Source organism: Lactuca serriola, chromosome 5, assembly GCF_051521515.1.
Source record: "Lactuca serriola cultivar US96UC23 chromosome 5, Lser_US96UC23_V15, whole genome shotgun sequence".
NCBI lineage: Eukaryota > Viridiplantae > Streptophyta > Magnoliopsida > Asterales > Asteraceae > Lactuca > Lactuca serriola.
In genome coordinates this window covers 173104654-173131515 of record NC_136412.1, presented here as the reverse complement: position 1 = coordinate 173131515, position 26862 = coordinate 173104654, and the positions used below count along the sequence as shown (strand labels likewise).

The 26862-nt window shown below is 36.1% G+C and overlaps 1 long non-coding RNA gene across 2 annotated transcripts; it reads right to left on the bottom strand.

The window, feature by feature from the left end:
* Positions 1–24447: 24447 nt before the first annotated feature.
* Positions 24448–26862, bottom strand: LOC145051328 (uncharacterized). Of its 2 annotated transcripts, XR_013683544.1 has the most exons (4): positions 26660–26862; positions 25674–26566; positions 25467–25539; positions 24448–24953 (listed from the first exon to the last, which is right to left on the bottom strand). It is a non-coding gene; the product is annotated as an uncharacterized LOC145051328 (long non-coding RNA). The 2 variants fall into 2 exon arrangements; XR_013683543.1 differs by having other exon boundaries at positions 25674–26862.

Below are 26862 nucleotides of genomic sequence, written 5' to 3'. Positions count from 1 at the left end.
AAGTTAAAATTTTGGTCTTTAAAATTCAAAATGAAGGTACCTTTTCTTTGTTGATTTATAGATTACATTAAATGAAAATGTAAATTAGATAATTTATTTATTTTAAGTCAATAGCTATAAATAAGGAAGTAAATAATGTAGTAAAATATGATTATATTGACCATAAATATGTATGTTAGAATTTTTTTTTAAATTAATTGGGATTGATTGTGAGGAATAACACTTCAAAGGTTTATGACTTTTATTTGGTGAAATAGATATAGCTTTATCTACAAAAATAATCAATAAAAGTCACAAAGTATCGTTCACCATGTCTTGCTGTGGATCTTAACGGTCTACACATATATGTGTGTATAAGGTCCAACAAATCCTTGCCTCTTTCACAGTTACTTATGGATGGTGCTTTCGTCATCTTGAAAAGTAAGCATGATTCGCATACATGTCAAATGATTCGAAGATATCATTTAATTGAAGCTTGGTGATATGTTTCTATTTTATATGGCCAAGACGACGATGCCACATACATGATTTCTCCGAAACATTTTCGGAAGAATCAATGTGTGTGATTAGATAATTAGATTTACTAACATAAGTAACATTTTCATATGTACCATTGCTAAGGCTAGCTTTAAAGTAAAAATAATCATTCTTATAAACCAAAATATCACAATTTTCATTATCAAAAGAAAAATGAAAACCATCATTGTACAATGCATAAAAAGAAATAATGTTGCTTGCCATATCAGGCGAGTAACAACAATTTAATAATCTAAAAGTAACACCACTACTAATCACGAGCTAAAAATCCCCAATCCTTGTAACAGGTGCGGTGTGTTTGTTTCTTCTGATTGGGTTGTGCCCCTTATGCTTCAGCTTCCTACTTTCCTTTACTCCTTGCATATTAGAGAAAAAATGAGTATCACATCATGTATCAAGATCCCAAGAATTGGAAGTTGATGTACTATGGAATTCAATCATTAATATACCTGAGGCGCTACACTCCGTGACTTTGTTCTTCTTTAGATCCTCCATGCATTTAGGGCGACTACATTTAACTATCAGAAGAAACAAACACACCGCACCTGTTATAAGGATTAGGGATTACTAGCTCGTGATTAGTAGTGGTTTTACTTTTAGATTATTAAATTGTTGTTACTCGCCTGATATGGCAAGCAACATTATTTCTTTTTATGCATTGTACTATGATGGTTTTCATTTTTCTTTTGATAATGAAAATTGTGATATTTTGGTTTATAAGAATGGTTATTTTTACTTTAAAGCTAGCCTTTGCAATGGTACATATGAAAATGTTATTTGCGTTAGTAAATCTAATTATCTAATCACAAACATTGATTCTTTCGAAAATGTTTCGGATAAATCATGTGTTGCATCGTCGTCTTGGCCATATAAAATAGAAACATATCACCAAGCTTCAATTAAATGATATCTTGGAATCATTTGACATGTATGCGAATCATGCTTACTTTGCAAGATGACAAAAGCACCACTCATAAGTAAATGTGAAAGAGGCAAGGATTTGTTGGACCTTATATACACATATATGTGTAGACCGTTAAGATCCACAGCAAGACATGGTGAACGATACTTTGTGACTTTTATTAATTATTTTTGTAGACAAAGCTTTATCTATTTAATCAAATAAAAGTCAGAAACCTTTGAAGTGTTATTCCTCACAATCAATCCCAATTACTTTAAAAAAATTGTAACATACATATTTATAGTCAATATAATCATATTTTACTACATTATTTACTTCCTGATTTATAGGTATTGACTTTAATTAAATAAATTATCTAATTACCATTTTCATTAAATGTAATATATAAATAAAAAAAAAGGTACATTCATTTTGAATTTTGAAGACGGAAATTTTAACTTTATTCCGAATTAAAATACCGGCAATAAATTAATTGATCTTAAATGTCAAAAAATTAATTCCTTATTTACATCTTTTTTATAGGGTTTGACATTAAATAAATAAAATAGATAATAAACATTTTCATTTAATGTACTCTAAAAATCATCGAAAGAAATATATATTAATTTTTAATTTTGAAAACGAGAATTTTAGCTTCATTCATATTTAATCCATATCAACTGGTAATTCATAAAAAATGAAACTTAGCTATTAATTTTGAAATTTGAAACCACTTAATTGATATATTACCATTAATATAGCCTATAATCATTCTATTTATTGATTAGGATCCCGATTAATTTGATATCAATTTTTTCTATATTCAATTCATTCTATAAATACCATTGTTCTTATTCGATTGACTCACATGATTTTAGACACTCACTATTTTGATTTCAAGCATCGAAGTTGCGTCTCCTCCAATCTTTCTTCCACATTCCATCTTTACTCCCTTATTTTCTTATTCTTAAGTTTATAAATATGTATTTGTAATATCAATTAGATATTATATGGAAATAAATAAATAAAATTTAAACATTATACTTCCAATTTATACTATTTTAGCATTGTACTTTTAAAGTCTCATTTATTAAAGTACAATAACATTATACATTGAAAGCCACATCATTATAGTTTTATAAACTTTAATTTTTTCTATATTTCACCGTATTTTAGTATTGAATTTTAAAATTTTCTTAGGGATAATGCTTAAAAGGGTAATATATTTTTCGATTTGTACACATTTGGTTGCTGTGTTTTTTTTCCTCCGCATTTACCCCTTCAACTTGTTAAACTGTACACTTTCAGTCCGTATTACCGGTTACTCCAAGGTAGCCGAGAAAAATGACTTAAAAGAGTAATATATTTCTCATTTTGTACACATTTAGTCCTTAATATTTTTGTACACATTTAGTCCTTAATATTTTTTTGTTTCAAAATAAATCGTTTTTGTTTTTCTACTCATTCGGTACTTATGAATGTAGGACAATCATTGATGAAATGTGTGGTGCTGTTGATGTTTATGTGTAATGTCTCATTTTCACAACCAAAAATTTTCATTTTTAAGTAAGAAAAAAGTCGCTAATTATAAATCCATTATTAAGAAAAAACGTTTATTCCAAAATACATTTATCCAAATTCAGAGTAATATAAGAAACACAGAATCCTCAATACTATTGATAGGTATATAAAGTCTTTTAAAGTCATGTCTTCGCCTTCCAACGATTAACGATACAACCTGAAAACACAAAGAATTGGGTAGGCATATATTTTAGTGGGTTTTTCCCAAAATACCCAATATAACAAACGTATTATCATACATAACGTGCCCACACTCATCAGATAGGAATACCTTGGCCTAATCAGTTATCGGACTGGAATGCCAACATGCAACAAGTCCAATCAGTCAGCAGACTGGAATACTCAGGGTTTGTCGGCATGCTGCCTTAACGCAACCGCTCTTCTTGAGCCTCCGTGCCTATGACTTACAGCCGTCCCGCACCAAGTATCTTAGCCTATAGAATATTGCAGGACTACCTCAACCTATCCCACCACTATATAACTATCCCACATAAGATGTCATGAGAAAACCTAAAGAAATCATTCATAAGTACTGAATGAGTACAAAAAAATATGACTTATTTTGCAACAAAAACAAAATATTAAGGACTAAATGTGTACAAAAATATTAAGTGAATCAAAACACCAAGAATTCACTCAAGGGGCCTTCGAATCACAAGAACACACATTATACAAATTAGGATTTCGTGGGAGCTACTTAAAGATGAGGGGGAAGTTGGTCCTTAAGACATAACGTCCTCTATATAGTGCTCAACCCTAAAAATTAGGGTTTTGGGTATGGACACAAACGCTGCATGTACGCTTTAGTATGCAGCGCGTACGTACATGGCATCCACGCCCATAAACAACTAGTACGCTCAGTGTACATAAGGCGGTACGCCCAGCATACGACACCCCCTTAAGGCCCAAAATGAAGAAAGTCCAAAACTCCAAGATCTAACCAGAAATATTTACAACTTAAATCAAATAAATAAACACCTTGAAAAATTGAGCGTTACACAAGTTCTTGTTTTAGAGAAAGGCTGAGACTAATTTTGAGAGTTTTAGAGAAGGTTGTTAAGACAATGTCATCCACATAAACGAGAAGGTAAGCAATGTCATTACCCCTTTTGTAGAGGAATAAGTAAATGTCACTTTTACTGCAAACAAACCCAATAGTCAGAAGATATGTAGCAAACCGTTGTCACTAAGCCCTAGACGCTTGCTTAAGTCTGTGTACTGAGATTTATTTAGCTTGCAAACATAGTATGGGTAATTAGGGTCGGAGAACCCTGGAGGTTGGTGCGTGTATACTTTTTCATTCAAGTGGACAAGTAGGAAGACATTTTTAACATCCAATTGACGGACGTCCCAATTTCAACTCAAAGAAAGGGAGAAAACAGTACGTATGGTGGCATGTTTGACAAGAGCATTGAATGTTTCATTGCAGTCAATTCCGGTCTCTTGTGTTTTGCCAATTACAACAAATCGTGCTTTGTGGTGTTTTAGAGTACCTTCAGCCTTAAATTTATGACAAAAATCCAGTGGCAACAGATTATGTTTTCATCTGTTGGTCATAGGACAAGATCCCATGTTTCCTGTTTCAATAAAGCATTATATTATGTGGTCATAGGATCAAGCCAATTTTTATCAAGTAGAGACACTTTTGGATTTGGTGGAACAAGAGAGATGTTTTGGGTGTGTAGAGAGAAGATATCTTTGGTTTGGTGATCCCGCTTTTTAAGCGAATTTGCATGGGGTGAGATGAAGAAGGGGTGAGAGGGAGGTGGAGGTAATGGGAGAGTTTTGGTTAGGAACCGAAGGGGATGGGGCATGGGAGAAATCGAAGTTGGAGGTGGAGGGTTGGATGGAATGAGGTGGGGGTGAGTAATGTAGGGAGAATGTTCCACTTTATTTAGAAAATCACATGAAGTTGCTTGGTATTTGTTTATATTGGATTAAGGAAATATTGTTTTCATGGAATGTGGCATACCGAGATATGATAGGAGTGGAATTTGAGAGAGGGAGGCAAAGGTATCCACTATGGTTATCAGGATAACCAAGGAAGACGCAAGGGGTGGATCTTGGGGCGAGTTTATGAGGAACAATGGAAGAAATGTTTGGATAGCATAGACACCCGAATGTACGAAGATAGGAATATGTTGGGGTACGGAGGTATAAGAGTTGGGTGGGTGTTGAATTTTCTAAATTTTGAGAAGGAGGTATATTTATAAGGTATATGGATGTGTTCAAGGCATAGTTTTAAGAATAAGGTGTAAGAGAGGCATGTATGAGAGTTGTGCATATCATATTGTTATGGGTGTGAATAATTCTTTTAGCTTTAACATTTTGGGAAGATGTGTAAGGACATCTAAACGCATGTGAATCTTGTTTGACTCAAAAAAATGGTGAAATGAGGCGTTGTTGAATTCTCGAGCATTGTCACACTAAAATGATTTGATATTTCTTATGAACTGTGTTTGAATATATTTGTGAAAGTAAAGAAGTGTTTGAAATTTTTTGGTGTTGGCTTTGAGTGGTAAAGTCCATAAGTACTGTGAAAATCATCAAGAAGGACTAGGTAGTATTTATGGCCAAGTTTCCAGGGTAAAGGTGATGTCAAAATGTCAGTGTGAATAATATCGAATGGAGAATAAGTAATGGAAAATGAATCATAAAAAGGTAATCGACAATGTCTTTCTAAAGAACAAGCATTACATGAACTGTTATTATTATTGCTAGAAGGTAGAAAAGAACTAGTAACATAATCAAAAATCAAAACGACAGGGTGACCGAGACGGTTGGGCCATGTGGTTTAGGAGATAAACGCAAATGGGTAATGCTTGATGGGATTTGTGGAAGTGGCAGGATAATGCTCGCCATAGTTGTCATATCTGGTTATAACCTTCTTCGTGTGGAGATCCTTCACAATAAAACTAAAGGGGTCAAATTGAACAGAAGTATTATTGTCCTGAGTAACTTTTCTGATAGAAATAAGATTTTTGATGATATTTGGCACATGAAAAACTTTGTTAAGTTGGAGTGGAACATTAGAGAAAGAGGTGACGACATTTCCTTGACCAAGAATTGGAGCTCGAGTACCATTACCGACAAGAATATAATTTGCATTATGAAAATGAGAGAAACCAGAAAGTATACATGTGTCACTAGTTAGGTGGGATGTAGAGCCCATATTCATATACCATAAATTATCAGTAGGTTGCATCTGCATGGTGTGAAAGGCAGCATCAAGTTTTATTGGTGTCATGGGGTTACTGTGTAACAACCAAAAATTTCAACCAAATTAAAAAAATTTATTTCATTCAAAACCATTACGATCATACATCTTGTTTTCAAAATAGTTTAAACATCAGAGTATTCCCCCAAAACCATATCATAGAAATAATAAAAGAATGAGGAGGGGTACGATCACGCCTTCGCCTTGCCACGATCTCCTAAAGCACCTGAAAAAATAAACAACAACTGTAAGCCCGAAACCTTAGTGAGTTCCCCCAAAGTACCCATACACACAACACTCCTCTAGGCCAAGTGTCCACAACAGTCCTTAAGTCCATTATCCTCTTATTGGGCCAAGACCCAAAACAAAATCCTCTTGTAAAGCCTAATATTGGCCCAATTTACTAAATTGGGCCCACCTTTCCAAACGGGCCTAGATCCAAGGTACATAATAATTATTGGGTCCAAATTACTCCATCCATAATATTCAGTCACGGCCCAAGCCCCACTAGCCCATAAACAGCCCAATCACTTAAGGCCCAAAATCGAAAACCCAACAGAGGGAGTACGCTGGGCGTACTTCGATTCTCGCGGACTGGAAACGGGACACTGACCCACTATGTTGGGCATACATCAATTTACGCGGGGCGTACGCGTGCTAATCTAAAACTCCTCATAAGGTCTTAATGGCTTAAGCTCTTAAGCCCAAACTTCAGATCCATCGACCAAACATCCCTAGGATTCATAAAGTCTCAAACTTTATTAATTGGGACGTCCATAAAGCTCTTAACTCAAGGTCTTAATCCATTAAGACCTACCTACATCACTCGTGAGACAACCAAAGCCATTGGGACCTCATTTTTCTCACTCAAGACCTCTTCTAAGGTCTGAAAGGATAGCTAATCTCAGCCAACTCGTATCATGCATCACTTTGGGGTTTTTGGGACAAGAAATGGTGTCAAAACTTCATAACACCTAGATCTACACAAAATAGATGTCAAGCAAGAGACTTTATACCTCAAAAGGGCTCCAAAAGATGATGTCTTCTTGGATCTACGAGCTCCAGCCACCCAACTCCTTCCTTGACAACTTCTTCTTTCTTCTTCAAGGCTCTCCTTTGCCAAACCAAGCTCCCCAAGGTCAAATATCCCTAACAATGGAATACGAATGGCTACTTAGGGTTTCTGAGGGTAAGAGGGCAGATATAGAGGCTAGGGTTGGAACCATAATGTTCCTTATATAGTGGCTAGCCCTAAATTCGGGTTTCTGGACACTGGACGTACGATGGGCGTACATCCTGTACGCTGGGCGTACGCCCCCAAAACTTGCGTTCATTTAACCAATCTAAGTTGGGCGTAACCTAGCTTACGCTGGGCGTACCCAGCCAATCGCACGCATGCACTCCATGCAAGCCTAGGACGCCTTTGGCAAATATTTCCTTTAGGGACCATTATTGACACTATCTTCAAAGTGTCATAACTCCTTTATTCTAAGTCCGTTTTCCGACGGACTTTATATCCACGAAAAGGTGGCGAGAAGCCCTACGCTTCTAGCAACACACCCCGTCCTGAAACCTTCTCAAATAAAACCCATTGCCCATAAAAGACCGAAACGCCCTTGCTCATGATCTCGAGGGTCCATAAATAATTACTCTTAAAACGGGGCGTTACAATTCTCCCCCACTTAAATATGATTCCGCCCTCGAAATCGCCAATTGCCAAATCTGGATACCCAAAATCCCGAAAGGCACATTCACGCCCCTAAAGCGTGACGACCACCGAGGGAGGCTAACCCCACTGGAACTCCATCTCGAAGAGATACCTACTCCTTCTCATGCTGACTTAAATACCTATCTATCTGAAAAGCCCTAAACTTGGAAAGTTACATTGGATCCGTCTCCAAGACAGGCCGTCCAAACTAACCATCCCCTGACCTCTTCCCATTGCTATAAAAAGAGACTACTCCACCGTGGGAACCTGAATTCCCAACCTAAAAACAAGACCACAAGTCATACTCTGCTGTCGGCCACACTTGCTCTCTCTTAACTCATACTCAAACATACATTCATCTATACTCTCACCAAAACCAACACTTACGCCTGGCCCAATCAAGCTCGGGCTGGAATACCAGGCATGCCTACGACGGGTCCGCTCATCCCTAGGATGGAATACCCTCGTATCCCTACACATGTTTGGCCCAATCAACCCTCGGGTTGGAGTACCAAACACAGCAGGTCCAATCAATCATAGGGTCCAGTCATCCTCATGATGGAATACCCCAGATTGGAATACCTCCACATACATAACTCAAACCCATAACCATACTCAGAACCAAGGACCTTGTCCTTGCGTCACCCTCGAACCCTCCGGTTCACCACACCTGAGTGTAACCCACTCATACTTCCCTAACACGATCCCTAGGTCCTTGACCTCCGACTACAATATCTCTACATAGTCCTCCTCACCGATCCAGACTGCTCCCGAGTCTGTTAACCTGCTATCTCACTTTCGTCTGTCCAAACCTCCAATCTGGAGCCACTATCCCCCTCCTCTTCCAAGGAGACTGAAAACATGATTACACATCATCCAACATTGTCCCAACGACAGATCCTCGCTATACCTCACCCCTTAGCGGTGCCTACCGCTATCTCATAACATGTATACATACTCAGAGACTGATCATATAACCAACAATCCATACATAGCCTGTCGCATTTCCTCGACACATGAAAGCCCTTACTATAACCGAACCGCCTCATCGCACCGTCCCAATGACCGACGTTCAAGCCGTGCCGGACAACCTTCTACAACCAGCGGCTCCTCCGAGAATTTCCAGTTCTCCCACACTTAGGGAACTAACCACCATATACTGGCGGCAAAGCTAACACGCTGTTCAATCGAACCCACTAATACGCCGAACTTCAAGGAACCTAAGTTCCTGCTAAAAGTTTCCGAGTTCTCGAACCATAACCTTCCTTCCTCACGAATTCCACACTGGATGATAACCCTCTAAAAACCCTTAATACTCGCTCTCCTCTAACACATACAACACTAAAACATCTCATGCAAGAACAACATCTCATAACCACAGCATAAACAAGGTAAGGCAGAAAACATACCGACTGATACCTTTGGCTCAGATCTGATCTCCTCGGTCACAAGCTGATAAGCACGCCCTGGAGCCTTCGGAGGCTCTGCTTGACCTTGACCTCTGTCGGTAAGTCTCAAAGTGGCTGTTGTTGGGGCTTGCACTGACCTGGAAGCTAGCAGAGGACATTGGGCCTTCATATGGCCCACCTGATCACAATGATAACAAAGTCGAACTTCGGCAGCTGGAGCATGTTGCCTGCAATCCCTGGCTATGTCGCCCTCCTTGCCACACTTGTGGCACCCCAAAGAAGAACGACAACTACCCTCGTGCACCTTGCCGCACTTCCCGCAAGTGCGACTCCTCTGACCTCCCTGTTGATAATCAACGGCCTCATCCGCTTCGGTGCAGGCTGCGACTGCACCGGGGCCTACCTCTGCTCTCTTAACTGGATCTCAATCTCTAACTCGCACCACCTAGCGGCCTCCTGCAACTCCAACAAGGTACTACACCTATGAGTGGATGCAAACTGTCTGATGTCCCTCTTGAGCATACTCAGATATCGAGACATCTGAGCCTGCTCCGAAGCAAACTCCGGGCAAAACATCGCCCTCTTAGTGAACATCCTGGTGATCTCCGTCACCGACTCTGAACCCTTCTTCAGTTCCAGGAACTCCTGAGCTAACCTCTCTCTCTCTCTCTCTCAACCTGCGGAACATAACGAGTACTGAACATTTCTCGGAACTGATCCCACGAAACTGCAGCCCGCTGCGCATCAGAATAAGATCTCGTGGTCAACCTCCACCAATCCTTCGCCCCGAGCATCCAACTCCTCCATACTCATCTGACCAATAACCTCGGGTGGTGCTGATCCATCCTGACCACCCTCTGCTGATCCCGATCGCGAACCGGATCCTGACTCGAAGCGTCTCGCATCCACCATGCTGAAATGAACCATAAGAATCTCAGATACCTCGCATAACCGCCGATAACTAACCTCTAACCAACAACCTAGGGGTTGTGACTTCCTTGACACACGTATGGGTCCTGTGCTTTCAGTAGTACGGGCCCATACTACCTTCCACACCTACCCATAGTTGTCTCAAGTATCACCACAACGCCCTAAGTACAACATACATAGCAAGCACTCAATCCTCACCCCTATAGGAATACCGAATAACTCATATCAAGGAACCCTAGGCTAGCAGGCATCATAAATCAGGCAATCATATCATGCAATTCCTGAAGATCCCTAGCCTAGTACTAGCATGATGTTCTAACATATCTCAAAACAAATAACTTGTATGGTATTTTGGGGTAACTTACTGGCTACGGCTGATTGTGCCCTCTGCGTCCTCCTTTACTTATTTTGAAAACCTCTACTTGATTTGAGATTGGATTCACATGAATGTTCCTCCAATTCACTCAAACCAAGGCTCTCATATCAACTTGTAACGACCAAAGATTTCAACCAAATTAAAACATTTTATTTCATTCAAAACCATTACGATCATCCATCTTTTTTTCAAAATAGTTTAAACATCAAAGTATTCCCCCAGAACCATATCACATAAATCATAAAAGCATGAGGAACGGTACGATCACGCCTTCACCTTGCCACGATTTCCTGAAGCACCAGAAAAAATAAACAACAAGTGCAAGCCCGAAAGCTTAGTGAGTTCCCCCAAAGTACCCATACACACATAAACATACGCATACAACAAAGAACAGCATACTACAGGTCCAATCAACCTTCCGGTTGGAATACCCCTGGTCCTCAACCATCGGGTTGGAATGCCTACATACTACAAGCCCAATCATCCTACCGGGATCGGATACTCTCGGCCCACAACCATGGGGTTGGAATGCCCAAACCCCTATACGTACAACAATAATTACTATGGGTCCAATCATCCCTCAGGATGGAATACCCCAGGCCCCTCAACCATCGGGTTGGAATGCCAAACTACTATGAGTCCAGTCATCCTACCGGGATGGAATACGCCTGGCCCACAACCATCGGGTTAGAATGCCCCACCTCTTATACATATTGTAACTACTACTACTATGGGTCCAATCATCCCTCAGGATGGAATACCCCAGGCCCCTCAACCATTGGGTTGGAATGCCAAACTACTACGAGTCCAATCATCCTACCTGGATGGAATACTCCTGGCCCACAACCATCGGGTTGGAATGCCAATCTACACTAGCAGACAGGTACACATAACAGGCAACCACATAATACTCTACAGAACCAACACACTAGGGCCCTATCATCCTACCGGGATGGAATACCCTCTGCTACTGCTCAACATACATAACCCGCAGGTAACCTCCTACCAGCATACATAAGGCTAGACCAACTACCGGTCTATAAATAATCAATAGCCAACTACTAGGGTGCTGATCCAACAGAACTAGCCATCATACAACTATCCATTTCTCTAGGATACTAAGCTAACAAAGCATATCATCATATCACTATCCTATCTACCAGGATACTAGCAAGCATATCATCACATAACATAACAAGCTCTAACAACAATTCAAAAGGCCGGCCTTGGTGCCTTAGACCCTTGAGTACAGTGAGGAAAACTCACCTTACAACTGCCGAAATCCTGCAAATCTCTGACTGCTGATTCACCGAGAATCCCAACTATCACATGCAAAATCATCACATAAGAATCCATCATGACTTTCTAGGCCAAGTGTTCACAACACTCCTTAAGTCCATTATCCTCTTATTAGGCCAAGACCCAAAACAAAATCCTCTTGTAAAGCCCAATATTGGCCCAATTTACTAAATTGGGGCCACCTTTCCAAACGGGCCTAGATCCAAGGTCCATAATAATTATTGGGTCCAAATTACTCCATCCATAATATTCAGTCACGGCCCAAGCCCCACTAGCCCATAAACAACCCAATCACTTAAGGCCCAAAATCGAAAACCCAACAGAGGGAGTACACTGGGCGTACTTCGATTCTCGCGGACTGGAAATGGGACACTGACCCACTATGCTGGGCGTACATCAATTTACACGGGACGTACGCGTGCTGATCTAAAACTCCTCATAAGGTCTTAATGGCTTAAGCTCTTAAGCCCAAACTTCAGATCCATCGACCAAACATGCCTAGGATTCACAAAGTCTCAAACTTTATTACTTGGGACGTCCATAAAGCTCTTAACTCAAGGTCTTAATCCATTAAGACCTACCTACATCACTCGTGAGACAACCAAAGCCATTGGGACCTCATTTTTCTCACTCAAGACCTCTTCTAAGGTCTGAAAGGACAACTAATCTCAGCCAACTCGCATCATGCATCACTTTGGGGTTTTTGGGACAAGAAATGGTGTCAAAACTTCATAACGCCTAGATCTACACAAAATAGATGTCAAGAAAGAGACTTTATACCTCAAAAGGGCTCCAGAAGATGATGTCTTCCCAGATCTACGAGCTCCAACCACCCAACTCCTTCCTTAACAACTTCTTCTTTCTTCTTCAAGGCTCTCCTTTGCCAAAACAAGCTCCCCAAGGTCAAATATACCCAACAATGGAAGAAGAACGTCTACTTAGGGTTTCTGAGGGTAAGAGGGTAGATATGCAGGCTAGGGTTGGAACCATAATGTTCCTTATATAGTGGTTGACCCTAAAATTAGGGTTTCTGGACATTGGACGTACGCTGGGCGTACGCCCCCAACACCCACGTTCACTTAACCAATCTACGTTGGGCGTAACCTAGCTTATGCTGGGCGTACCCAGCCAATCACACGCATGCACTCCATGCATGCCTAGAACCCCTTTGGCCAATATTTCCTTTAGGGGCCATTATTGACACTATCTTCAAAGTGTCCTAAATCCTTTATTATAAGTCCGTTTCCGACGGACTTTATATCCACGAAAAGGTGGCGAGAATCCCTATGCGTCTAGCAACACACCTCGTCTCGAAACCTTCTCGAATAAAACCCATTGCCCAAAAAAGACCGAAACTCCCTTACTCATGATCTCGGTGGTCCATAAATAATTACTCTTAAAATGGGGCGTTACATACTATAAGTCGATTCCTGATCAGTACTGAGGTGTGCCTGATTTCCTCCAAACTGAGTTGGCTATGAAGAAGGTGTCGGACAAGATTTGGTTTGAGGACCCATGATACCGGCTTGAGGAGTTGCTATGGGATATGGGCAAGGCGAGGCAGTCCATCGATATTGAGGGTACCAACTGGGAAAAAATAGAAATTAAGGCGTCATGGATCTGCCACATCCACGTCCTCTGCCGCCAGAGTGACTTCCACGAGACGATCGTCCACCATGTTGTACGTCGCTCTGACCATGACCATTGTATCTGGTGCCATGTTGTGTTGTCAGTGGTGTGTTGGAGATGGGCTGATCCAGTCGCTGAGTTATCATTACCTGTTGTAGATGGGAGTCTTGCTTGTTCCTTCTTGTTTCTTCAAGTAAAAAATGAGAGTGAGCTTTATTAAAGCTAAGCAGCGGGTCCGATTGTTGAATGACAATGGCAATGTTGTGGAAAACTCCATTTGTATGGCCAGAAACTTGTTGGAGCACCATCTTCGTTTCTGAAATAGGGTTTCCAACATTGGGGAGCTAATCTGAAAGATTTTTGAGACAAGCACAGTAATTCGACATGTTGGAGAACGCCGAGAGGCAAGTGTTATTGAACTGTTCTTTGAGATAAACAGCCCTGGTAGTTTTGTTGTCTTGGAAAATTTCCTAAAGACGGGTCCAAAGCTGACGAGCGATTGCGCTGACTTTCAAGATCGATTTGAGTAAATTAATGGATATGGTGTTGTAAATCCATGATTTTACAATAGCATCAAGACCATTCCATGTTTCTTCGTTGATGTCTACTGGCTGTAGAGTGTTTGGATCAATGTGATCAAGAATGAGAGGGACACCATTCTTAATGTTAGTGACAGTGAATGCTGGGTGGAATAGTGTCTTGTAAGAATTAGAAGATTCGCCTGGTGCTACAATGTTTTATGAGAAGGATGTTGGAGAAGAAGAGGGCAGCGACGGCCAGGGCTAGGGCAAGGCTCTGATACCATAAAGAATGGTATTCTCGATTGATTCTTCTCATTATACAAAATCAATTATAAATAGAGAACATTTCCGGTAAATAAGGAAAGGATATACATTGTAAGGATACAATCAAATACAGAAATATAGAATGTATATATCGTCTAAGAACATTGACCGTTGACTTTTTGACCCTGTTGATTTTTGGTCATATAGTTAGTTTGAATTGTATACTAAGGTGTGACCTTGTGTGATTCGATAGGTGGGTTGTAACACCTATTTCGTGAGGTTGAGTTGGGATTTGTATGACTTTTTGAGAGAGGCGAGTCTTCTCACTATACCATATAGGATGCTAGTTGTCTTTATGACTCTTGCATGTATGTTGGAAGGGCTCGTTTGTATGTTATGCGGGGCTCGTTATGATGGGTGGGGCCAAATTTGTGGGTGGGACCTGATGTTACGTATCGTATGTGGTATTTTGATGAACTCACTGAACTTTATGCTTGTAGTTGTGCGGTTAAAACATTTCAGGTATTTCTGGTTCCAAAGGGAAGGGTCCCCCGTGATCGCAACATCCCCTTGATTTTTATTCCTCATTGTTATTTGGATTTACTCTGATGTTGAGAATATTTATATTGTGGTTGGTTTTGGAACATTTGGTTGTATCTTTTTGGGTTTTTTGAAAATGAAATTTTAGCGGTATTTTTGGCTCGTTACAACCAAATTGAAAATGAAATGAAAGTATGTTTGTACTTATCTGACTTTGTCCTTTCTAGCTGTGGAATTTACTAGTAGATGCTTAGGAGAGAAGTTTATGATTAGGATATGATATGAATAAGTTATTATATGTTTAATTTGGATTTTGTATTGTGTTAAATCTTTGTTATAATTATTTAATAACTTTAGTCAGCTATTTTATAAAAAATAATACTTAAAAAATAAAGGAATTTTCATTTTATCATTCTGCACAACAATTCAGATGTTTCAACTAAACAACATTTTAAAATTCACATCTTCAAAATTCAGACTTTTAGAAATTAAGACCTTTTATAAATTCATATCTAAAAAATTTAGAACTCGTCAATGAGCCTAACTCCGATGTAAGTTATTTTCAAAGATCATTGCTAGTTGGTTACTCAAAAACAATGTAACCATTAGCAGTTTTAAAAGTCTAATAATCACTATGGAACCAGCTAATTAATTCATTCAATCAACATTAATCAAGAAATTGTAAAAGTCAATCGGTTAAATGGCATAATTAAGGAACAAACATTTGTCGGATTTTTGTTATAAATGCATAGTTTAAATTGTCTATTCTCTTCAAGCATAAGTCAGCTTCACACAGAAGTTCTCGACACAACTGCCTATCTTGATTATTTTCCTCTCTGAATCAACAATAGCCATCCACTGCTTCACCACATCAAGTAGCTTCATTTCCGGGGCAAGAAGTTTCCCATTCAAGAAGATACCAACCTGTTCAGATTATTAAAATATAAGTCATTACAGAAAATATTTTTGTGATACAAAAACAGGAAAAAGAAGAACAAATACATGTCTATGAGACTGTGATGTCCTTGTTCTATTAGTAAAGTCTATATTTGCTGAATCTCCATGGAAAAAGAACAATTAACGAACAACTGAACTCTAACAAAAACTGAAGTTTTTTAGGCATACAAAAATCAAGTTATTCTATGTAGTTAAGAATCGCATGGTTCAATGTTTATGCAAGAACACATAAAAAACGCAAAACAAACTCTCTAACAGTTTCATGTTTTTTAGTTATTCGATTTACATGGGGACAATTTCCTTTGCCTATGAAATATTGTTCATTATAGCAATTTGTGCATGATACATTGAAAGCTGCATATTTCAAGGCACTTTGTCCCCTCAGCACTTCAAAAGGAGTTTACATTTACTAAATTATATATGTTTAAAAACGTATAACTAAAATCCACTCAGTGGAGATCATGAGAAAAGAACGATACTTCTTTGATGAACGGAACCGAACTTATATGCAATTAATTGAATCAGAAAAATTACAAGATACCTCCTGTTGGCGAACATGCTTAAGTTGCAACGCGATATACTTCATGAGAATAGACACATCTGGATTACAGTTCCCCTCGATGCTAGAATAATTTGTTTTTAATCAGTACATGCAAGTTACAATGACCAATGTCAAAAATTTATTTCCTAATGAACTGGTGAATTATATGAACATTAAACAACATTATACTGAAAAGGCCGATGTACTTACATTATCTGTAAGTATGGTTCCACTAGAAGTTGCAGAGTGTTCTTTCTGTTCCTACGGAATCAAAGATAAGAAAATAAAAAAGATAAGATGGTGAAGATACTATTAGCTATATGATTAAATTTAAAAGGGATCTTTATAGCTCACTGATCACAGGAAGGAGTTAAACTGAACCAAGCAGAATGCTTCTTTTTTGCTGGATTCAGATGCATTCCAGCGTCAACCACATCTTGTGGACAGATCCTGTTCCAAGAAGAAGGTTCAAGTACAACAATATTTTGCTGCTTATTTCTCCTCTTTCGTTTTTTGATTCCTGTCCTCACATCCGTAGATGATTGATCTTTAGATTTGGAAATCATGGCATTTTCATGGACTTGAGGTGCGGGTCTTGGTGGGGAGGCGATAGTAACCCCCTTACTATGGTATCTCAATGGCAACTCCCACATATCGGTCCCTTTAGCTGGTAAATCAATCATTTTCTACTTCCCCTTGTTGCTGGTTACAGCCTGCTTGGACGGCTGAAACTGTCATATACATATTTAAGCCAACATAAAAACAATTTTGGATTAGGTCTACAGGTCTAGACTTTACCAATCTGAATGCCAAAAATGACTTATGATTATATAATCAGATATATCAATGACAATTTACCTTCTTTCCTTGATTATCCGACGAGTTTAATTTGATCTTCCAGAAGAATCTCCAACTTATAATTGCTATTTATTTGTTCCTCTTCGTTGGCGCTTGGGTGTAAACATACGGAGAGCCGGCGATAAAAATAGCAATCATCAACGACAGAAGGTAAAACGTTCTATAATCGACAAGACGATGGAGAGCTGCAGAGATGGAACATAGAAATAAAAATCGGATAGCAGCGTTTCAGCAGACAATGATCAGGTGCGTGATCTGACGGCGGCAGAAGATATGTTTGGCACGCCTAGGGTAAATGACCAGAAATCTTATATATATCGCTTGTAGTCTTGACTCTTGAGAGAAGCAGCCTGTTATCTTTTGGGCATTTATTTTCTATTGATATTGTCCAAACCGATACCAATCTTGGAGTCGTGGGCATTGCTTAGGAATAGAACACAGGAAAGAAACATTAAATTGCAGCCCAATCAACCTACAACCTATCACACGTCCAGGAACATGTTTTTTTTTTCACCGGATTGACATGCATAACTCCAGGCCCAACCTTTCTTTCCTCCAATATGCAGACGAAGAGATCTTCATGGGGCTTTGCAGGTCCAAGGATAATCCAAGAAAGTAGAAACACCATAAGGATTTTAACTTGTTTCCATCTCGAGTTTTATCTTAAGCTTAAATACCTTCAGAAGAATAGACCATGAAAAACAAACTATCTAGATGAACATACACAAGGAATGATGTATGGTCGTTTATATAACGCCCTATCATGACCATGTGTTACAAACTATGGATGATTGGAACTTATCTACTTTAATGAAGTGGTGGCAGTGAAAGCTACGTCAAAAACGATAAAAGAAAGTATTACATATGACCCAGCACCATCTCAAAGGAGAATATATGTGGCTTAATCATATCGTATTTTTGAAGATTTTCAATTCGCCAACCACTGTGGGCCACACATAAAACAGAAAAACGCTCTCAGGAAATGCAACTCTAAGATGTGAGGGTAAATTTTGTGTGTGTGTGTGTGTGTGTGTATATATATATATATATATATATATATATATATCAAATTGATTAGTCTTTCATCAACAATTTTCAATAACTTTTATCCATGATCAAAATGGTAAACACTCTTCATTCTCTATCCTTCGAATTAGAGTAAAGGAAAAGGGTTTGCCAATCATGAGGAAAGAGTACTTAATGATGAAATTTAGTAAGTAGATTTTATTACTACATGTTTGGCTATCAAATAAGAGGTAAAAAGTATTTTGTTTATTCCATAATTATATGTAGATTCATGACGGTGGCAGAAGATATGTTTGGTATCTACTTGTGGTGATAGTAAAATTAGAGCTTGTATGATGGTTTGTTTTTATTGTGTCAATTGAAGTGAAGAACACTAAAATTAAACTAAAATATAATAAATATTAAGCAGATTTGTGGATTTATATAACTCATACTTGTTTGATGCTATTTAATGAATTGAAGTGGTATATGTTGACAATAGAAAGCCATGGATGGTAAAACACAAGTTTCTCAGCTATTGGAAGTAAATAAATACAAGGAGTTAGGAATTTTTCAACCATGAAATGTCAAGGTGAGTAAACATAGCTATTTTTATGGTGATTATGATTTTTATCTTGAAAATTGTTTCCATGTTGGACTACCTAGTTATCCATGGGTATCTCGTATGGTAAGAGGTCCACTTGACATTACATCATGATCTGAGGGTACTGATATAAAGTAGACGGGTTACCAACACAATATAGTGATCCAAAAATGCAAGCTAAAACGGGTGATTATCTAGTGACCCATGGTAAGTTCACCCAAAAGTATGGTGGGTACAAGTCAAATGTATAAGTCAATATTATTTATAGTTATATATTGTTATTCTTCACATGTTTCTTTAACAATATGATGATCGTATTATTGTTACGTATATGATGACTTTATGATGTAGGAAATTTTAGATTGTCAAATAAGCTTATTGCAGCTTATGGTTGCTTGTATATTTCACTATTACATGTGTGTACTAGTAGCAAAGGCAAGGACTTTGCTTATACACTAATAGACATACTGAGGGATTCATGATTGAAAGAAACCACACTCTTTCAATTTCCTAAAACTTGACCATAAATGGGGCAACAATAATTTAATTTGTGTATATATAAAAAATTATGTCTAGATGAACAGCCGCTACTATAACCATAGTAAGTATCAAAATTCTGAAACCTACACTAAATTTATGCCTGTTAATGATACTTGAAATTGTTTTATCATGATTTCATAAAAAAATTCCATCTTAGAAATACATACGCTATTTTTAGGACCAAACTTTGAATAACGAAGAACATGATGATAAAGCACAAATGGTTAAATCATCCATTAGTCATAATTTAGAGATTTAAATTTATTCTAGCAGGACTATCTAAACTTAGTTAATGTATGGTTTACAACCTTTGAGCAACGATGAACTTTTAGTACCAAGGGATCTAACACAATATATTTTCCAAAACATATGACAAGAATTTATTTGAAATATAATAAGAATTATAACCATAAAAATGGGGTGGATATTATACTTTCTAAAAAAGCAATGATACACAACAGGCACCATTTGGAAATTAGAATCCTTGGATTGTCATGGACTCATACAAAAAAAAATTATTTACCATATTCATTATAAAGCTAATCAAGGAAGATGGAGGAAACCGGTGAGTGGGATTGAATTATAACCTTGATCGTGGCATTAATTAATGAATTCAAGTGTGTGTTTATGTAAAAGTTCATTAATAGGTTTCAATTCTTCATAATGCTTTATGACATATATTTATACTTCCTAGAAAAATAGAATTCATGTATTATTAGAGTTGTGAAATGACTCTACAGTAAAAGAAAAGATGTTATATGCCTTGAAAAAAATAAATGAATGTTCCAATGAGATAAATCTTTCTAACTTCGATGTATCAAGGTAATCATCAAATGAATAGGTACAATACATCCTTTCTACTACAATGATTGTAACCATATAAGATATTTTAGTTATGAGCAACATGAATAGTTTTATGTTTTTGTGGATCCCTAAATTATGACTCAAATTGAAAAAACTTGCCCATCGACAGCACTGCATCACACACCATACACCTCGACATCACTTAGCATCTCTTTAGATTCGAACTTGGGTCTCTATGACATGTAACTTAAAATGGCATACTATGTCTTACTAGGTGACCTATTAACGAGTGGTTTAACATACTTGGTTTGTAACAATTTATGTATCATTTCAAAGAATTGTTTGATCTAGAGGTTATACTCAGTCATGAAGATATTCTCTCCATCTATATAACATGTTGAAAATGTCTATTGATATAAATTAGAGTAAGTATTCTATTATTTAATAAGTTAATTATTTAGGGATTATTCATTATATTTATTCGAGGCACTAGATTAAATTGTTTTTGTTACTGATCGTGTTTCTTATAATCTTGAAAAATTATTGGTCTAAATTTGTTAGTTCTCCTGCACTATTTCATGAGAAATTTCAAATTTAAGCCTTATAATTTTCAGGTATATAAAAGTTGGTACCCTAAAAGTGGTAAAATATAATGTTATATTTGGTTAGTAATTAAGTAGTTCCTGGTTACAAATGAACTCACATGGCATATTAATAAAAATCCTATACTAGTTTTATAAATTTATATATTTTAAAAGGTAATTAAAGATCACGGTGATTCCTAATCAAACATGGATGGACCTAAAATACATAGTATAGACTAACACTAAAACAAAATACTTATATTTGTTCTTAAATAATAATAATAATAATAATAATAATAATAATAATAATAATAATAATAATAATAATAATAAAGAACCGTAAAAGATATGTTTAAAATGGTTATGAATCTACCTCACTATAAAGTTATTCATAAGCTTATTCAACTCATTATACAACAGTAAATGTATTAATGAAAAGCCCACATGCTCTTATATATTGAAAAAAATGTCTTAAAATATCATGTTAAATATTAGTTATTTGTATGTAATTGTATGGTAAAAAGCAGTTTGTGCATAACATGAGGGTTTGTATGGCGGATTCATAATCGAAATGATATTCCAACAGTATTAACAAAATAATAGTGTTTGTAAAACTTTCTATATCATCTAAATTTGAATTCATAATTTTCCATTATAATGGAATTGTATTTTCTAAAACCCCTTTTAATTCGTTTTTCATATTTTTGTTGGGGCATAATTTATTTCATCACAAGTTTTATTTCATGATATTGTTTCAATTTACACTTAAAATCAAATTAAAAATCACTATGGTAATCAATGTTGAAGCGATTAAGAAATTAGAAGATACGCACATCTATATATATCTTTCATTTTTAATCGTTACGAACTTCAGATTAGACATGTAATAGAACTTACCAAATTTGACATTGATAGTTGTGAAAATCAATTACGTTACTCCTTCCTAGAATTCTCTTTCCCAATCTAAATGATTTTTCTTCTAATTCTCTTAGTTGCATACAATGAAATGAGAGATATTAGGGTTTCTTCTTGTTATTGTTTGTGGAACCTGTACATTGAAACTTGAAATGACTTAATTGATATATTACCTTTAATAAAGCCTATAATTATTCTATTTATTGATTAGGATCCAAATTAATTTGATATCAATTTTTTTCTATATTCAATTTATTCTATAAATACCATTGTTCTTATTCTTTTGACTCACATGATTTTTGATACTCACTATTTTGATTTCAAGCATCGAAGTTGCTTCTCCTCCAATCTTTCTTCAACATTCCATCTTTATTCTTTTATTCTTAAGTTTATAAATATGTATTTGTAATATCAATTATGTATTAAAGTACAATAACATTCTACATTGAAAGCCATACTTCATACCTATTCACCATTATAGTTTTATAAACTTTAATATTTTCTATCTTTCACCATATTTTAGTATTAAATTTTAAAAATTTCTTATTATATCAATGTAGTTTGATTTTTTAATTTACAAACCCGTATAATATACAGGTCTCTAACTTAGTTTAATTTTATATAAATTTGTAAAATAAGATTTTATATATACATGTGTGTGTTTGTATATACATATCTGTATATGAATGTGTGTGTCCATCCATCCATACATACATGCATACATACATGCATGCATACGTACATACATACATACATACATACGTATATATGGATACATATACGTACACACACACACACATATATATATCTAACTTAGTTTAATTTTATATAAATTTGTAAAATAAGATTTTATATATACATGTGTGTGTTTGTATATACATATCTGTATATGAATGTGTGTGTCCATCCATCCATACATACATACATACATACATGCATGCATACGTACATACATACATACATACGTATATATGGATACATATACGTACACACACACACACACACACATATATATATATATATATATATATATATATATATATATGAAAAGACACGAAGACAGACATGCGGATCTTTGGATGATGAAACCCTCTATAGCCCGTAAATATTGCAAGTCAAGTGGTTTATTACTTCATCTAGTTTATTTTTTTTTGATATAATCAACAGGACATCCTGGATGGACTAGTACTATTGATAAAATCTGCTAGGAGCACAAAACTAATGGAGTGATTAGTCCTGTTTACAATTTCTTAGTTGCGAAAAAGAATATTTTATTGGTGCAACAACAACCGAAGGCTTTCAGCCAGTTTTCTTTTGAATTTATTTTCCTTCCATTGAGCTTGTCGTATTCGTCTTCTGCAACTTACTCCAAGCTCTGGCAGACACTATTGAGATCGTAGATAAAGTAATTGAACATTTGGATTCACATATTTCTGGAGGAGTTACCTTTGGACAACACAACTTTTAAAGAACATCAAGCATCGAAGGTCATGACGCATCTTTTAAAGCTATTAAAGTATCTCCCCGAGTAAAATCAAGTGTTGTCTTAGTTTCTCGGGTTAGCAATTTCTCATGATTCTTACACAAAAGTCATCGTGTGCTCAAGAGTTGTGCACTTAGAAACCCAGAGTTAGATATATGTCATGTTCTTTGTTAAACACCATACCTTCACTTTAATTAAGCTACAAAAACTTTATGTAGAGCCAAAAGGCATAGCATTCAGAGTAAAAGCTTCCCCTCTAAGATAAATTTTTTAGCCTACCCAAGAAAGCAAAGACATGGTGCACTTACCATTATAAATTTCGTAAATAGTTGGCATCGTAAAGCATTTATTCACTTCCATGGTTTAAGCTCAACAAATGTCTCATGTTCTACTACTTTATGAGAACTAGGTTATAATGTTGAAAAAAAGTTTATGTTATAGTATCCTTGTTGTAGTTCCTAAATTATTAGTAACCTTTTACTTAGTTCCTAAATTATTAGTGAACTTTTATTTAGTGGAGCAAACTTGAGAAGTGGAACTACATATATATTATGGTTTTTGTTGCTTATATTTAATTGGCTATTGTTGTGTTGGTATCCGTTAAGTCAAACCTAGCCTATGCTATTGTGTTGTTTACACTAAGTGTAAACAAAAAGAAAACAAGCAAGCAAGACAACTTTCATGTCGTGCCGTGTTTGTCGTGTTCTAATTGATTCTTTTTCATGAATAAACTCGACATTCTGTCTTGTCGTGTTCATGTTATATAAATCCTTTTCATGTCGTGTCAGAAATATTTTATATCCCTAAAAACCATTATGTTATTCTTTTGTATGATGAGACAGTTTTATGTTATGTTTTGTACAATAAAATTATCTTCCCTTTTATTCCCCGTATTTATTTGTAAATATAATATTTATAGCATATTCATCATTTATGCAATTGGAGTACGCTTAGCAACACAATAATAGCAGCTTGAACAAGCCAAAAATCTTGAGATATGCCTAGGCCTATCCCATGCTATTATGCTTCCCAATTATATATATATATATATATATATATATATATATATATATATATATATATATATATATATATATATATATATGAGATTAGGATAGAGTTTGTAATGGAAACTTTACGATGAACTATTAACGGAAACTTCGTGATGGATCAACAACAGACATATAGTGACAGTTAGTGATAGAGTATGGAAAACTATTTCAATTGATGAGCAACATGGGTAAATTCATAGCTATTTTGTATCAAATTTGTCGCTGATTTCAAAAAAAGTAATTACAGCACGTTATATAGTTTTTGCGAATTCATCACTAAATTTGTACAAACATATTGTGACCATTCATCAATAATGGTTATTTTTTACCGCGGGCGGCAACCAGGATGAAAACTGATTTCCTAATAATGTATGAATGTGAAATTGCCAGAAAAATCAATAATCTCATGGAAAAAAGATCAAGATCAATCATATAAAGATAAATATGTAGCCTTTTTCAAAACCCTTATGAAGCATTAGAAACAAATTTCAATTGCCATGTTTTCCTGGTGATTCCAAAAATAGTTGTCCACTGCTTGTCTACTCTCTTCGAGCAAAAGTGAGCATCACACAGAAGTTCTCGGAAGAACATCCTTTGGTTATTTTTCTCTCTGAACCAACAATAGCCATCCATTGCTTCACCACATCAAGGAGCTTCATTTCTGGGGCAAGAAGATTACCATTTATGAATATACCAACCTGTTCAGATTATTAAAAATATAAGTCATTAAAGGAAATATTTTTGTAAAACAAAGAACAAATACATACGCATGGCCATTAGATGTACTTGTTCTATTGGCAAAGTCTAACCAAAACTGTTGTTTTTTTAGTCAACCAAAACTCACGTTGCGGTATGTAGTTAAAGGTTGCATGGTTTAATGTTAATGCAAGAACAATTAAGAAAAGCAAGACATACTCTCTTAACAGTTTAATGCTTTTTAGTTATTAAATTTACATGGGGACAATATCCGTCTGCCTATGCAATAGTGTTTAGTATACCAATTTCTGCATCATGCACTGAAAGCTCCATGTTTCAATGGATTTTTTCCTCTCAGCACTTCAAAAGGGGTTTACATTTACTACATTATATATGTTTAAAAATCTCTAACTAAAATCAACTCAGTGGAGATCACGAGAAAAGAACGACACTTCTTTGATGAACGAAATCAATAGTTATATCTAGTTAACTGAATCATAGAAAAAAGAACATACCTCCTGTTGGCAAACATGCTTAACTTGCAACACGATATACTTCATGAGAACAGACACATATGGATGAAAATTCCTATCCACATAAGAATAACTTGTTAATCAGTATATGCAATTACAAATACCAGAAAAAAGATTGTCAATAATTTATATCCTACTGAACAGACATTATATAAACAATCGTTATACTGAAAATGCAGATGTACTTACGTATGGTTCCACTAGTAGTTGCAGAATGTTCTTTCTGTTCCTAGAGAGTCAAAGACAACAAAATATAAAGATAAGATAGTAAAGATAGTACTAGCTATACATTTGAATTTAAAGGGAAGCTTTATAGCTCAATAATCAATAATCACGGAAGGAGTTAATTAAACTGAACCAAACAGAAAGGTTCAAAGATAAGATAGTGAAGATACTATTAGCTATAAGATTAAATTTAAAAGGAAGCTTTATAGCACAATGATCGCAGGAAGGAGTTAAACTGAACCAAGGAAAATGCTGCTTTTTTGCTGGATTCAAATGTATTCCAGAGTCAACCACATCTTGTGGACAAATCATTTTCCAACAAGAAAATAAAGTTCAACAACATTTTTCAGTTTATTTCTCATGTTCGGTTTCTTGTTTTCTATCCTATATTTCATAGTTGTTTTATTTTTGGATTTGATGTATATCATGGCATTTTAATGAACAGGAATTGGGACTTTGGTGGTGAACGAATAGTTAACCCTTTAGTATGGTATCTCAATGACATAGACACACAAATCGTTGAGTTTCGCTGGTAACGGATTAACTTTCTTCTTCCCCTTGTTGGTGTTTATAGATTGTGTGGACGAATGAAGCTATTATATAATTAGATTCAGGGATCTAGTCATTGTATTCTGAAGAATATATAGTATCTCAAAATTATACCAATGACAATTTCCTTAAATAGTCCAATAACCAACAACAAGAGAAAGGAGGAATGAGAAAATTAATGAGTTACCAGTTAAACGAAAGATTTGTGGGAGTCTATGCCATTAAAGATTAATATCAGTTCACCATCAAAGTCATACTTCATGTCCATGAAAATGCCATGATATTCACCAAATCCAAAAATAAAACACCTATGAAAGTGAGGACAGAAATCAAGAAATCAAAGAGGAGAAATAAACAGAAAAAAGCGACTTAACATTCTTGTGGGAAAACAATTTGTCTACATGAAGTGGTTGACCCTCTGAATCAGACCAACAATTTGCAATCATAATGGAAAAACCGAAATTTGAGATTCTTCAACCATCTGGAAGATCCAGATAATCAGAAAAGAAGGCAAAATCTTCGGTAATCGACAAGACTATGGGGGCAGAGATGGAATATATATAGAAATAAAAAAGCGATGGCGAGATTTCAGCAGACAGTCAGA